Below are 16,421 nucleotides of genomic sequence, written 5' to 3' on the forward strand. Positions count from 1 at the left end.
AAATGAGAAAATTGGACTTCAAGAAATAACATTCTTCTTAATTTGCCATGAATGCCGGAACTCAGCGATTACACTGGGCGCTGTGGTAGCGCTTCTTTTAAAAATTTAGATTAATGAGTCATTTCTTACTGTGGGACCAATCCTAGCCGTTAGCGAGTGCTGAAGTAAAACAGACAGTTTCAAATACTACATTTCACTGACTTTGTAACGGTGTCAGTCCGTTTGAGTTTTAACAGTTGGGTCACATATACGTACCAACATGTATTTAGCGATATTTATCTGATATTACTAGGTTGCATCGCTTTTAACAGTGAAACGATTGACTGTGGGATTTAATTGAACTAACTTTAGACTGTGACCTGATAAATGTGATAAATGAGAAAATTGGACTTCAAGAAATAACATTCTTCTTAATTTGACATGACTGCCCAAACTCAGCGATTACACTAGGCGCTGTGGTAGCGCTTCATTTAAAAATTTAGATAAATAAGACAATTTTTACTGTAGGACCAATCCTATCCGTTATCGCGCGCTGAAGAAATAGCAATAGTTTCAAAAACTACTTTTCATTGACTTTGTAGCGGTGTCAGTCCGTTTGAGTTACAACGGTTGGGTCACATATTCGTACCAACATGTATTTAGCGATATTTATCTGATATTACTAGGTTGCATCGCTTTAAACAATGAAACGATTGACTGTGGGACTTAATTGAACTGATTATGGACTGTGACCTTAAAAATGTGAAAGTGAGACAATTGGACTCCAAGAAATAACATTCTTCTTAATCTGACATGACTGCCGAAACTCAGCGATTACACTAGGCGCTGTGGTAGCGCTTCATTTAAAAATTTAGATTAATAAGTCATTTTTTACTGTGGGACCAATCCTAGCCGTTATCGCGCGCTGAAGAAATAGCGACAGTTTCAAGAACTACATTTCATTGGCTTTCTAACGGTGTCAGTCCGTTTGAGTTACAATGGGTAGGTCACCTAATTGTACCAACATGTATTTAGCAATATTTTTCTCATATTACTAGGTTGCATTGCTTTTAACAGTGAAACGATTACCTGTGGCACATAATTGAACTGATTTTGGACTGTAACCTTATAAGTGTTAAAGGGGAGAAAATTGGACTCCAAGAAATAATATTCTTCTTAATTTGACATGATTTCCGAAACTCAGCGATAACACTGGGCGCTGTGGTAGCGCTTCATTTAAAAATTTAGATAAATAAGTTAATTTTTACTGTGGGACCAATCCTATCCGTTATCGGGCGCTGAAGAAATTGCGACAGTTTCAAGAACTACATTTCATTGACTTTCTAACGGTGTCAGTCCGTTTCAGTTACAACGGTTGGGTCACCTATTCGTACCAACATGTATTTAACGATATTTTTCTGATATTACTAGGTTGCATCGCTTTTAACAGTAAAACGATTGACTGTGGGACTTAATAGAACTAACTTTGGACTGCGACCTGATAAATATGATAAATGAGACAATTGGACTCCAAGAAATAACATTCTTTTTAATTTGACGTGATTGCCGGAACTCAGCGATTATACTGGGCGCTGTGGTACCGCTTCATTTAAAAATTTAGATAAATAAGGCATTCTTTACTGTGGACCAATCCTATTCGTTAGCGCGCGCTGAAATAATAGAGACAGTTTCAAATACTACATTCCACTGACTTTCTAACGGTGTCAGTCCGTTTGAGTTTCAACAGTTGGGTCACATATTCGTACCAACATGTATATAGCGATATTTATCTGATATTACTAGGTTGCATCGCTTTTAACAGTAAAACGATTGACTGTGGGACTTAATTGAACTAACTTTGGACTGCGAGCTGATAAATATGATAAATGAGACAATTGGACTCCAAGAAATAACATTCTTCTTAATTTGACGTGATTGCCGGAACTCAGCGATTATACTGGGCGCTGTGGTAGCGCTTCATTTAAGAATTTAGATGAATAAGTCATTCTTTACTGTGGGACCAATCCTAGACGTTATCGCGCGCTGAAGAACTATCGACAGTTTCATAAACTACATTTCATTGACTTTCTAACGGTGTCAGTCCGTTTGAGTTACAACGGTTGGGTCACATATTCGTAACAACATGTATTTAGCGATATTTTTTTTGATATTACTGGCTTGCATCGCTTTTAACAATGAAACGAATGATTGTGGGACTTAATTGAACCAACTTAGGACTGTGACCTGATAAATGTGATAAATGATACAATTGGACTCCAAGAAATAACATTCTTCTTAATTTGACGTGATTGCCGCAACTCAGCGATTACACTGGGCGCTGTTGTAGCGCCTCATTTAAAAATTTAGGTAAATAAGTCATTCTTTACTGTGGGACCAATCCTAGCCATTATCGCGCGCTGAAGAAATAGCGACAGTTTCAAAAATTACATTACATTGACTTTCTAACGGTATCAATCCACTTCAGTTACAACAGTGGCGTCACACATTCGTACCAACATGTATTTAGCGATATTTATGTGATATTACTAGGTTGCATCGCTTTTATCAGTGAAACGATTGACTGTGGGACTTAATTGAACTGATTATGGACTGTGACCTTAAAAATGTGAAAGTGAGACAATTGGACTCCAAGAAATAACATTCTTCTTAACTTGACGTGATTGCCGGAACTCAGCGATTATACTGGGCGCTGTGGTAGCGCTTCATTTAAAAACTCAGATTATTGAGTCATTTATTACTGTGGGACCAATCCTAGCCGTTATCGCACGCTGAAGAAAAAGCGACAGTTTCAAAAAGTACATTTCATTGACTTTCTAACGGTGTCAGTCCGTTTGAGTTACAACGGTTGGGTCACCTATTCGTACCAACATGTATTTAGCGATATTTTTCTGATATTACTAGGTTGCATCGCTTTTAACAGTAAAACGATTGACTGTGGGACTTAATTGAACTAACTTTGGACTGCGACCTGATAAATATGATAAATGAGACAATTGGACTCCAAGAAATAACATTCTTCTTAATTTGACGTGATTGCCGGAACTCAGCGATTATACTGGGCGCTGTGGTACCGCTTCATTTAAAAATTTATATAAATAAGGCATTCTTTACTGTGGGACCAATCCTATCCGTTAGCGCGCGCTGAAATAATATCGACAGTTTCAAATACTACATTTCACTGACTTTCTAACGGTGTCAGTCCGTTTGAGTTTCAACAGTTGGGTCACATATTCGTACAAACATGTATATAGCGATATTTATCTGATATTACTAGGTTGCATTGCTTTTAACACTGAAACGATTGACTGTGGGACTTAAGTGAACTGATTATGGACTGTGACCTTAAAAATGTGAAAGTGAGACAATTGGACTCCAAGAAATAACATTCTTCTTAACTTGACGTGATTGCCGGAACTCAGCGATTATACTGGGCGCTGTGGTAGCGCTTCATTTAAAAACTCAGATTATTGAGTCATTTATTACTGTGGGACCAATCCTAGCCGTTATCGCACGCTGAAGAAAAAGCGACAGTTTCAAAAAGTACATTTCATTGACTTTTTAACGGTGTCAGTCCGTTTGAGTTACAACGGTTGGGTCACCTATTCGTACCAACATGTATTTAGCGATATTTTTCTGATATTACTAGGTTGCATCGCTTTTAACAGTAAAACGATTGACTGTGGGAGTTAATTGAACTAACTTTGGACTGCGACCTGATAAATATGATAAATGAGACAATTGGACTCCAAGAAATAACATTCTTCTTAATTTGACGTGATTGCCGGAACTCAGCGATTATACTGGGCGCTGTGGTAGCACTTCATTTAAAAATTTAGACAAATAAGTCATTTTTTACTGTGGGACTAATCCTATCCGTTATCGCGCGCTGAAAAAATAGCGACAGTTTCAAATACTACATTTCACTGACTTTCTAACGGTGTCAGTCCGTTTGAGTTTCAACAGTTGGGTCACATATTCGTACCAACATGTATATAGCGATATTTATCTGATATTACTAGGTTACATTGCTTTTAACAGTGAAACGATTGACTGTGGGACTTAATTGAACTAACTTTGGACTGCGACCTGATAAATGTATTAAATAAAAAAAATTGGACTCCAAGAAATAACGTTCTTCTTAATTTGACATGATTGCCTGAACTCAGCGATTACACTGGGCGCCTTGGTAGCGTTTCTTTTAAAAATTCAGATTAATGAGTCATTTGTTACTGTGGGACCAATCCTAGCCGTTGGCGCGCGCTGAAGTAATACAGACAGTTTCAAATACTACATTTCACTGACTTTCTAACGGTGTCAGTCCGTTTCACTTTCAACAGTTGGGTCACATATTCGTACCAACATGTATTTAGCGCTATTTATCCGATATTACTAGGTTGCATCGAATTTAACAGTGAAACGAATGACTCTGGCACATAATTGAACAGATTTTGGATTGTGTCCTTATTAATGTTAAAGGGAAGACAATTGGACACCAAAAAATAAAATTTTTCTTTATTTGACATCATTGCTGAAACTCAGCGTTTACACTGGGCGCTGTGGTAGCGTTTCAATTAAATATTAAGATAAAAAAGTCATTTTTTAATGTGGGACCAATCCTAGCCGTTAGCGCGCGCTGAAGTAATAGTGACAGCTTGAAAAACTACGTTTCATTGACTTTCTAACAGTGTCAGTCCGTTTGAGTTACAACGGTTGGGTCACATATTCGTAACAACATGTATTTAGCGATATTTTTTTTGATATTACTGGCTTGCATCGCTTTTAACAATGAAACGAATGATTGTGGGACTTAATTGAACCAACTTAGGACTGTGACCTGATAAATGTGATAAATGATACAAATGGACTCCAAGAAATACCATTCTTCTTAATTTGACGGGATTGCCGGAACTCAGCGATTACACTGGGCGCTGTGGTAGCGCTTCATTTAAAAATTTAGATGAATAAGTCATTCTTTACTGTGGGACCAATCCTAGACGTTATCGCGCGCTGAAGAACTATCGACAGTTTCATAAACTACATTTCATTGACTTTCTAACGGTGTCAGTCCGTTTGAGTTACAACGGTTGGGTCACATATTCGTAACAACATGTATTTAGCGATATTTTTTTTGATATTACTGGCTTGCATCGCTTTTAACAATGAAACGAATGATTGTGGGACTTAATTGAACCAACTTAGGACTGTGACCTGATAAATGTGATAAATGATACAAATGGACTCCAAGAAATAACATTCTTCTTAATTTGACGTGATTGCCGCCTCTCAGCGATTACACTGGGCGCTGTGGTAGCGCTTCATTTAAAAATTTAGATAAATAAGTCATTCTTTACTGTGGGACCAATCCTAGGCGTTATCGCGCGCTAAAGAAATATCGACAGTTTCAAAAACTACATTTCATTGACTTTCTAACGCTGACAGTCCGTTTGAGTTACAACGGTTGGGTCACATATTTGTACAAACATGTATTTAGCGATATTTATTTTGATATTACTAGTTTGCATCGCTTTTAACAATGAAACGAATGACTGTGGGACTTAATTGAACTGACTTTGGACTGTGACCTGATAAATGTTATAAATGAGACAATTGGACTCCAAGAAATAACATTCTTCTTAATTTGACGTGATTGCCGCAACTGAGCGATTACACTGGGCGCTGTTGTAGCGCCTCATTTAAATATTTAGGTAAATAAGTCATTCTTTACTGTGGGACCAATCCTAGCCATTAGCGGGCGCTGAAGTATTAGAGACAGTTTCAAGTACTACATTTCACTGACTTTCTAACGGTGTCAGTTCGTTTAAGGTTTGACGGTTGGGTCACATATTCGTACCAACATGTATTTAGCGATATTTATCTGATATTACTAGGTTGCATCGCTTTTAGCAGTGAAACGATTGACTGTGGGACTTAATTGAAGTAACTTTGGACTGTGACCTGATAAATGTGATAAATGAAGAAAATTGGACTGCAAGAAATAACATTCTTCTTAATGTGACATGATTGCCGGAACTAAGCGATTGCACTGGGCGCTGTGGTAGCGCTTCATTTAAAAATTTAGATTAATGAATCATTTATTACTGTGGGACCAATCCTAGCCGTTATCGCACGCTGAAGAAATAGCGACAGCTTCAAAAACTACATTTCATTGACTTTCTAACGGTGTCAGTCCATTTGAGTTACAACGGTTGGGTCACCTATTCGTACCAACATGTATTTAGCTATATTTTTCTGATATTACTAGGTTGCATCGCTTTTAACAATGAAACGATTGACTGTGGGACTTAACTGAACTAACTTTGGACTGTGACCTGATAAATGTGATAAATGAGAAAATTGGACTCCAAGAAATAACATTCTTCTTAATTTGACATGATTGCCGGAACTCAGCGATTACACTGGGCGCTGTGGTAGCGCTTCATTTAAAAATTTAGATGAATAAGTGATTCTTTACTGTGGGACCAATCCTAGACGTTATCGCGCACTGAAGAACTATCGATAGTTTCATAAACTACATTTCATTGACATTCTAACAGTGTCAGTCCGTTTAAGTTACAACGGTTGGGTCACATATTCGTAACAACATGTATTTAGCGATATTTGTTTTGATATTACTAGCTTGCATCGCTTTTAACAATGAAACGAATGATTGTGGGACTTAATGAACTAACTTTGAACTGTGACCTGATAAATGTGATAAATGACACACATGGACTCCAAGAAATAACATTCTTCTTAATTTGACGTGATTGCCGCAACTCAGCGATTACACTGGGCGCTGTTGTAGCGCCTCATTTAAATATTTAGGTAAATAAGTCATTCTTTACTGTGGGACCAATCCTAGCCATTAGCGCGCGCTGAAGTAACAGAGACAGTTTCAAGTACTACATTTCACTGACTTTCTAACGGTGTCAGTTCGTTTGAGGTTTGACGGTTGGGTCACATATTTGTACCAACATGTATTTAGCGATACTTATCTGATATTACTAGGTTGCATCGCTTTTAGCAGTGAAACGATTGACTGTGGGACTTAATTGAAGTAACTTTGGAGTGTGACCTGATAAATGTGATAAATGAAGAAAATTGGACTGCAAGAATAAACATTCTTCTTAATGTGACATGATTGCCGGAACTAAGCGATTGCACTGGGCGCTGTGATAGCGCTTCATTTAAAAATTTAGATTAATGAATCATTTATTACTGTGGGACCAATCCTAGCCGTTATCGCACGCTGAAGAAATAGCGACAGCTTCAAAAACTACATTTCATTGACTTTCTAACGGTGTCAGTCCGTTTGAGTTACAACGGTTGGGTCACATATTCGTAACAACATGTATTTAGCGATATTTTTCTCATATTACTAGGTTGCATTGCTTTTAACAGTGAAACGATTGACTGTGGGACTTGATTGAACTAACTTTGGACTGCGACCTGATAAATATGATAAATGAGACAATTGGACTCCAAGAAATAACATTCTTCTTAATTTGACGTGATTGCCGGAACTCAGCGATTATACTGGGCGCTGTGGTACCGCTTCATTTAAAAATTTAGATAAATAAGTCATTCTTTACTGTGGGACCAATCCTATCCGTTATCGCGCGCTGAAGTAATAGCGATAGTTTCAAAAACTACATTTCATTGACCTTGTAGCGGTGTCAGTCCGTTTGAGTTACAACGGTTGGGTCACATATTGGTACCAACATGTATTTAGCGATACTTATCTGATGTTACTAGGTTGCATCGCTTTTAACAATGAAACGATTGACTGTGGGACTTAACTGAACTAACTTTGGACTGTGACCTGATAAATGTGATAAATGAGAAAATTGGACTCCAAGAAATAACATTCTTCTTAATTTGACATGATTGCCGGAACTCAGCGATTACACTGGGCGCTGTGGTAGCGCTTCTTTTAAAAATTTAGATTAATGAGTCATTTCTTACTGTGGGACCAATCCTAGCCGTTAGCGCGCGCTGAAATAATAGAGACAGTTTCAAATATTACATTTCACTGTCTTTGTAACGGTGTCAGTCCGTTTGAGTTTCAACAGTTGGGTCACATATTCGTACCAACATGTATTTAGCGATACTTATCTGATGTTACTAGGTTGCATCGCTTTTAACAATGAAACGATTGACTGTGGGACTTAATTGAACTAACTTTGGACTGCGACCTGATAAATATGATAAATGAGACAATTGGACTCCAAGAAATAACATTGTTCTTAATTTGACATGATTGCCGGAACTCAGCGATTATACTGGGCGCTGTGGTACCGCTTCATTTAAAAATTTAGATAAATAAGTCATTCTTTACTGTGGGACCAATCCTAGCCGTTATCGCGCGCTGAAGTAATAGCGATAGTTTCAAAAAGTACATTTCATTGACCTTGTAGCGGTGTCAGTCCGTTTGAGTTACAACGGTTGGGTCACATATTCGTACCAACATGTATTTAGCGATACTTATCTGATGTTACTAGGTTGCATCGCTTTTAACAATGAAACGATTGACTGTGGGACTTAACTGAACTAACTTTGGACTGTGACCTGATAAATGTGATAAATGAGAAAATTGGACTCCAAGAAATAACATTCTTTTTAATTTGACATGATTGCCGGAACTCAGCGATTACACTGGGCGCTGTGGTAGCGCTTCATTTAAAAATTTAGATTAATGAATCAGTTATTACTGTGGGACCAATCCTAGCCGTTATCGCACGCTGAAGAAATAGCGACAGCTTCAAAAACTACATTTCATTGACTTTCTAACGGTGTCAGTCCATTTGAGTTACAACGGTTGGGTCACCTATTCGTACCAACATGTATTTAGCTATATTTTTCTGATATTACTAGGTTGCATCGCTTTTAACAATGAAACGATTGACTGTGGGACTTAACTGAACTAACTTTGGACTGTGACCTGATAAATGTGATAAATGAGAAAATTGGACTCCAAGAAATAACATTCTTCTTAATTTGACATGATTGCCGGAACTCAGCGATTACACTGGGCGCTGTGGTAGCGCTTCATTTAAAAATTTAGATGAATAAGTGATTCTTTACTGTGGGACCAATCCTAGACGTTATCGCGCACTGAAGAACTATCGATAGTTTCATAAACTACATTTCATTGACATTCTAACAGTGTCAGTCCGTTTGAGTTACAACGGTTGGGTCACATATTCGTAACAACATGTATTTAGCGATATTTGTTTTGATATTACTAGCTTGCATCGCTTTTAACAATGAAACGAATGATTGTGGGACTTAATGAACTAACTTTGAACTGTGACCTGATAAATGTGATAAATGACACACATGGACTCCAAGAAATAACATTCTTCTTAATTTGACGTGATTGCCGCAACTCAGCGATTACACTGGGCGCTGTTGTAGCGCCTCATTTAAATATTTAGGTAAATAAGTCATTCTTTACTGTGGGACCAATCCTAGCCATTAGCGCGCGCTGAAGTAATAGAGACAGTTTCAAGTACTACATTTCACTGACTTTCTAACGGTGTCAGTTCGTTTGAGGTTTGACGGTTGGGTCACATATTCGTACCAACATGTATTTAGCGATACTTATCTGATATTACTAGGTTGCATCGCTTTTAGCAGTGAAACGATTGACTGTGAGACTTAATTGAAGTAACTTTGGAGTGTGACCTGATAAATGTGATAAATGAAGAAAATTGGACTGCAAGAATAAACATTCTTCTTAATGTGACATGATTGCCGGAACTAAGCGATTGCACTGGGCGCTGTGATAGCGCTTCATTTAAAAATTTAGATTAATGAATCATTTATTACTGTGGGACCAATCCTAGCCGTTATCGCACGCTGAAGAAATAGCGACAGCTTCAAAAACTACATTTCATTGACTTTCTAACGGTGTCAGTGCGTTTGAGTTACAACGGTTGGGTCACATATTCGTAACAACATGTATTTAGCGATATTTGTCTCATATTACTAGGTTGCATTGCTTTTAACAGTGAAACGATTGACTGTGGGACTTGATTGAACTAACTTTGGACTGCGACCTGATAAATATGATAAATGAGACAATTGGACTCCAAGAAATAACATTCTTCTTAATTTGACGTGATTGCCGGAACTCAGCGATTATACTGGGCGCTGTGGTACCGCTTCATTTAAAAATTTAGATAAATAAGTCATTCTTTACTGTGGGACCAATCCTATCCGTTATCGCGCGCTGAAGTAATAGCGATAGTTTCAAAAACTACATTTCATTGACCTTGTAGCGGTGTCAGTCCGTTTGAGTTACAACGGTTGGGTCACATATTGGTACCAACATGTATTTAGCGATACTTATCTGATGTTACTAGGTTGCATCGCTTTTAACAATGAAACGATTGACTGTGGGACTTAACTGAACTAACTTTGGACTGTGACCTGATAAATGTGATAAATGAGAAAATTGGACTCCAAGAAATAACATTCTTCTTAATTTGACATGATTGCCGGAACTCAGCGATTACACTGGGCGCTGTGGTAGCGCTTCTTTTAAAAATTTAGATTAATGAGTCATTTCTTACTGTGGGACCAATCCTAGCCGTTAGCGCGCGCTGAAATAATAGAGACAGTTTCAAATATTACATTTCACTGTCTTTGTAACGGTGTCAGTCCGTTTGAGTTGCAACAGTTGGGTCACATATTCGTACCAACATGTATTTAGCGATATTTATCTGATATTACTAGGTTGCATCGCTTTTAGCAGTGAAACGATTGACTGTGGGACTTAATTGAAGTAACTTTGGACTGTGACCTGATAAATGTGATAAATGAAGAAAATTGGACTGCAAGAAATAACATTCTTCTTAATGTGACATGATTGCCGGAACTCAGCGATTACATTGGGCGCTGTGGTAGCGCTTCATTTAAAAATTTAGATTAATGAGTCATTTATTACTGTGGGACCAATCCTATCCGTTATCGCGCGCTGAAGTAATAGCGATAGTTTCACAAACTAAATTACATTGACCTTGTAGCGGTGTCAGTCCGTTTGAGTTACAACGGTTGGGTCACATATTCGTACCAACATGTATTTAGCGATACTTATCTGATGTTACTAGGTTGCATCGCTTTTAACAATGAAACGATTGACTGTGGGACTTAATTGAACTAACTTTGGACTGCGACCTGATAAATATGATAAATGAGACAATTGGACTCCAAGAAATAACATTCTTCTTAATTTGACATGATTGCCGGAACTCAGCGATTATACTGGGCGCTGTGGTACCGCTTCATTTAAAAATTTAGATAAATAAGTCATTCTTTACTGTGGGACCAATCCTAGCCGTTATCGCGCGCTGAAGTAATAGCGATAGTTTCAAAAAGTACATTTCATTGACCTTGTAGCGGTGTCAGTCCGTTTGAGTTACAACGGTTGGGTCACGTATTCATACCAACATGTATTTAGCGATACTTATCTGATGTTACTAGGTTGCATCGCTTTTAACAATGAAACGATTGACTGTGGGACTTAACTGAACTAACTTTGGACTGTGACCTGATAAATGTGATAAATGAGAAAATTGGACTCCAAGAAATAACATTCTTTTTACTTTGACATGATTGCCGGAACTCAGCGATTACACTGGGCGCTGTGGTAGCGCTTCATTTAAAAATTTAGATGAATAAGTGATTCTTTACTGTGGGACCAATCCTAGACGTTATCGCGCGCTGAAGAACTATCGACAGTTTCATAAACTACATTTCATTGACTTTCTAACGGTGTCAGTCCGTTTGAGTTACAACGGTTGGGTCACATATTGGTAACAACATGTATTTAGCGATATTTTTTTTGATATTACTAGCTTGCATCGCTTTTAACAATGAAACGAATGATTGTGGGACTTAATTGAACTAACTTTGAACTGTGACCTGATAAATGTGATAAATGATACAATTGGACTCCAAGAAATAACATTCTTCTTAATTTGACGTGATTGCCGCAACTCAGCGATTACACTGGGCGCTGTTGTAGCGCCTCATTTAAATATTTAGGTAAATAAGTCATTCTTTACTGTGGGACCAATCCTAGCCATTAGCGCGCGCTGAAGTAATAGAGACAGTTTCAAGTACTACACTTCACTGACTTTCTAACGGTGTCAGTTCGTATGAGGTTTGACGGTTGGGTCACATATTCGTACCAACATGTATTTAGCGATGTTTATCTGATATTACTAGGTTGCATCGCTTTTAGCAGTGAAACGATTGACTGTGGGACTTAATTGAAGTAACTTTGGACTGTGACCTGATAAATGTGATAAATGAAGAAAATTGGACTGCAAGAATAAACATTCTTCTTAATGTGACATGATTGCCGGAACTAAGCGATTGCACTGGGCGCTGTGGTAGCGCTTCATTTAAAAATTTAGATTAATGAGTCATTTATTACTGTGGGACCAATCCTATCCGTTATCGCGCGCTGAAGTAATAGCGATAGTTTCAAAAACTAAATTACATTGACCTTGTAGCGGTGTCAGTCCGTTTGAGTTACAACGGTTGGGTCACATATTCGTACCAACATGTATTTAGCGATACTTATCTGATGTTACTAGGTTGCATCGCTTTTAACAATGAAACGATTGACTGTGGGACTTAACTGAACTAACTTTGGACTGTGACCTGATAAATGTGATAAATGAGAAAATTGGACTCCAAGAAATAACATTCTTTTTAATTTGACATGATTGCCGGAACTCAGCGATTACACTGGGCGCTGTGGTAGCGCTTCATTTAAAAATTTAGATGAATTAATGATTCTTTACTGTGGGACCAATCCTAGACGTTATCGCGCGCTGAAGAACTATCGACAGTTTCATAAACTACATTTCATTGACTTTCTAACGGTGTCAGTCCGTTTGAGTTACAACGGTTGGGTCACATATTGGTAACAACATGTATTTAGCGATATTTTTTTTGATATTACTAGCTTGCATCGCTTTTAACAATGAAACGAATGATTGTGGGACTTAATTGAACTAACTTTGAACTGTGACCTGATAAATGTGATAAATGATACAATTGAACTCCAAGAAATAACATTCTTCTTAATTTGACGTGATTGCCGCAACTCAGCGATTACACTGGGCGCTGTTGTAGCGCCTCATTTAAATATTTAGGTAAATAAGTCATTCTTTACTGTGGGACCAATCTTAGCCATTAGCGCGCGCTGAAGTAATAGAGACAGTTTCAAGTACTACATTTCACTGACTTTCTAACGGTGTCAGTTCGTATGAGGTTTGACGGTTGGGTCACATATTCGTACCAACATGTATTTAGCGATGTTTATCTGATATTACTAGGTTGCATCGCTTTTAGCAGTGAAACGATTGACTGTGGGACTTAATTGAAGTAACTTTGGACTGTGACCTGATAAATGTGATAAATGAAGAAAATTGGACTGCAAGAATAAACATTCTTCTTAATGTGACATGATTGCCGGAACTAAGCGATTGCACTGGGCGCTGTAGTAGCGCTTCATTTAACAATTTAGATTAACGAGTCATTTCTTACTGGGGGACCAATCCTAGCCGTTATCGCACGCTGAAGAAATAGCGACAGCTTCAAAAACTACATTTCATTGACTTTCTAACGGTGTCAGTCTTTTCTTTTCTTTTCTTTTCAATTTATTTAAAGTCGATTATTCACATATTTACAATAGTTTCCAAAAAAAAAGTAATTAAGAAAACTAATCTAAATCGACTAATTTTTTATATGTTTACAATTAAATAAAATCATTTTTTTTATATATATAAACAATAATAACAACAAAGTTCTATAAAGGGGCCTTACATTCATCACAGTTACATTTAGATCCGTCCCACATTTTAATCATGCTTTTAAAAACTTTAAGGTTGTCACATCGTTTCAAATGTGATGGTAGGTTATTCCAAATCTTTGGTCCCAGGGCTGATAAGCTATTAGTTCCAAAAGTCGCGGTCCTTTTCCTTGAGACTACCAAATTATTTGTATTTTGTTCTCTGACTGTCCTACCGTTATCATTTAAACAAAATATATCTTTCATAAAAAGAGGGCTGCTGTTATTTATAGTTTTAGAGATTTCTATACACAATGACCGTAAGCGATTTACATTCATGTGACTCTTGCTGGAATTTTTAAGTAAATTTTCGTATGTACTTACCGTATCATTATACAGAAATCTTAATGCTCGTTTTTGTATCATTTCGACTTTAGATAAAGATTTAGAAGAAGAAAAATGCCATATAAGGGAACAATAATTGAAATTTGCGTAGATAAAACTTTGAACTAAAATATATTTTGCTTGAAAGGATAAGAAACTTCTAAATCGAAATAAGGCATTTAGTTGGGCTGATGCTTTGTGACACAAATCATTAAGGTGTCTGTCAAAATTTAATTTATTGTCTATAGTCACACCTAGTAATTTCACGTTATTTTCACTTTCAATAGTTTTATTTCCTATATTAAATTTTAGACCTAAATTATCTGCCTTATTCTTTGTCAGAATTATCGAGTGAAATTTTTCAGGGTTTGCAATCATTTTATTCTCTTTTAACCAGGAGAGGGCAGTTTTAGCTTCGTTTTCTAAAGTATTTATCAAATTAGGAATAGAATTTGAGAAGTTGGATATTGTGTTATCATCAGCGTAATTATGTAGCTTATATTTTTCTATAAAAAGAAACAAATCATTTATAAATATATTGAATATGATAGGTCCCAAAATAGAACCTTGTGGTACACAGGTAAGATAATTTGAAATAGACTATAGATCCCATTTATTCGAGTGGCTTGCTCTCTATCAGTAAGATAAGATAGAATGAATTGAAGAGACTTATTGTCAAATCCATAAGCAGCTAGTTTCGCAATTAGTAAGTCATGTGGTACACAGTCAAAAGCTTTTGAAAGATCCATCAAGATCGCACCCACCACAAAATTATTTTCAAGTTTACTCTTCCATTCCTCTATTAAGCGAATTAGTACTTGTTGGGTACTATAGCATTTCCTATAGGCGGAGAGAAAGGTCGACAATTTTGATTCCATATAAGCGGTTATTTGTTCTTTCATAACCCTTTCGTAAAATTTAGAAAAAACATTTAAAACACTGACAGGCCTGTAGTTTGATATTTTAGTTTTTTCTTTTCCTCCCTTATCCAATGGCGTTACAGCAGCTCGCTTAGCTTAGCTTGGAAACTTGTTTGAAACTATGCTACTATTTATAGCATCTGTTAGTGGCGTTACTAGGTGCCTTTTTGCTAATTTTGTCAGCTTTGATGGTATTGTATCTTCACCTGTTGATACTTTGGTGTTTAAATCATTAAACAGTTTAGAAATTGTATTTTCATCAACTTCTTGGAATGTGAAGTTCTCATTGTTGTTAGAATCATTGATTTCCTTTATTTTAATGATACTTGGATGATTTTCAAAACTATCAACAATTTCCTCAATCATTTTTGACTTATCATTTACATTCTTATATTTTATAGGATTTGGTTTCATGCCACAATAATTTTCTAAAATATTGATATAGTATTCGTTGAAAAGTTTGGTTAGCTGTTTTTTTATCAGTAACTAAACTTTCATTTTGAACGATCGCTATATCTCCTTTGCTTATTCCACTTTTATTTGATATCAAGGGTTTAACAGTTTCCCAAAACGTTTTTTTGGAAATAAAACCTGATTCTGTTACCCTTTTGAAATGGTTTTATAGCCTTTTTGCGTAAATTTACACACTTGTTTCTCTGTTTCTTGTACGTGATTTTGTTTTCAGAAGTAGGATTTTTATTGTATTTATTTTTGAACCTAGACCTTGTATATATTGCCTTTTTTAACTCTTTTGTCATAAATGGTGCCTCGTTTCCACGCAGAGTTTTTTGCTTCTGTGGGGCATGCTTTTCTATGATAGATGTGAAAACATTGATGAGGTTTTCATAATTCAGTTCAGGATCTTTACTATTACAAATAAAATTTGCGTTCTCAACATCACGTAAAAAGTTGGCTTCATTAAAATTTTTGTAACTTCTGTAAATAATTTTCTTGGATGCTAAGCGTGCTAAATGAGATTTTAAAAATGTTGTTACCATTTGATGATGATCACTTAATCCTGTTTCACATGTTAGTGTGTGTTGAAAACATCTGGGTCTATTTGTAAGAATGACATCTATAGCTGTTCCGTTAGGACTAGCAAAACAGGTTTTGTTTTTGACAAGATTTTCAAGACTAAAAATATCACCGAAATTATTTAAGGTTTCGAAACCAGAATCGTTCGAGTTATGGCAATCGATAATTATATCACCCATAATTATTATGTTTTCGACTGTAGATAGAGCTTTATTTAAAGCTATCTCTAATTCCTCAAAAAAGTTGTTTAAGTTTGAATAATGAGGTGGTCT

Source organism: Hydractinia symbiolongicarpus, chromosome 2 (genome assembly GCF_029227915.1).
Source record: "Hydractinia symbiolongicarpus strain clone_291-10 chromosome 2, HSymV2.1, whole genome shotgun sequence".
In the NCBI taxonomy this organism is placed as follows: Eukaryota; Metazoa; Cnidaria; class Hydrozoa; order Anthoathecata; family Hydractiniidae; genus Hydractinia; species Hydractinia symbiolongicarpus.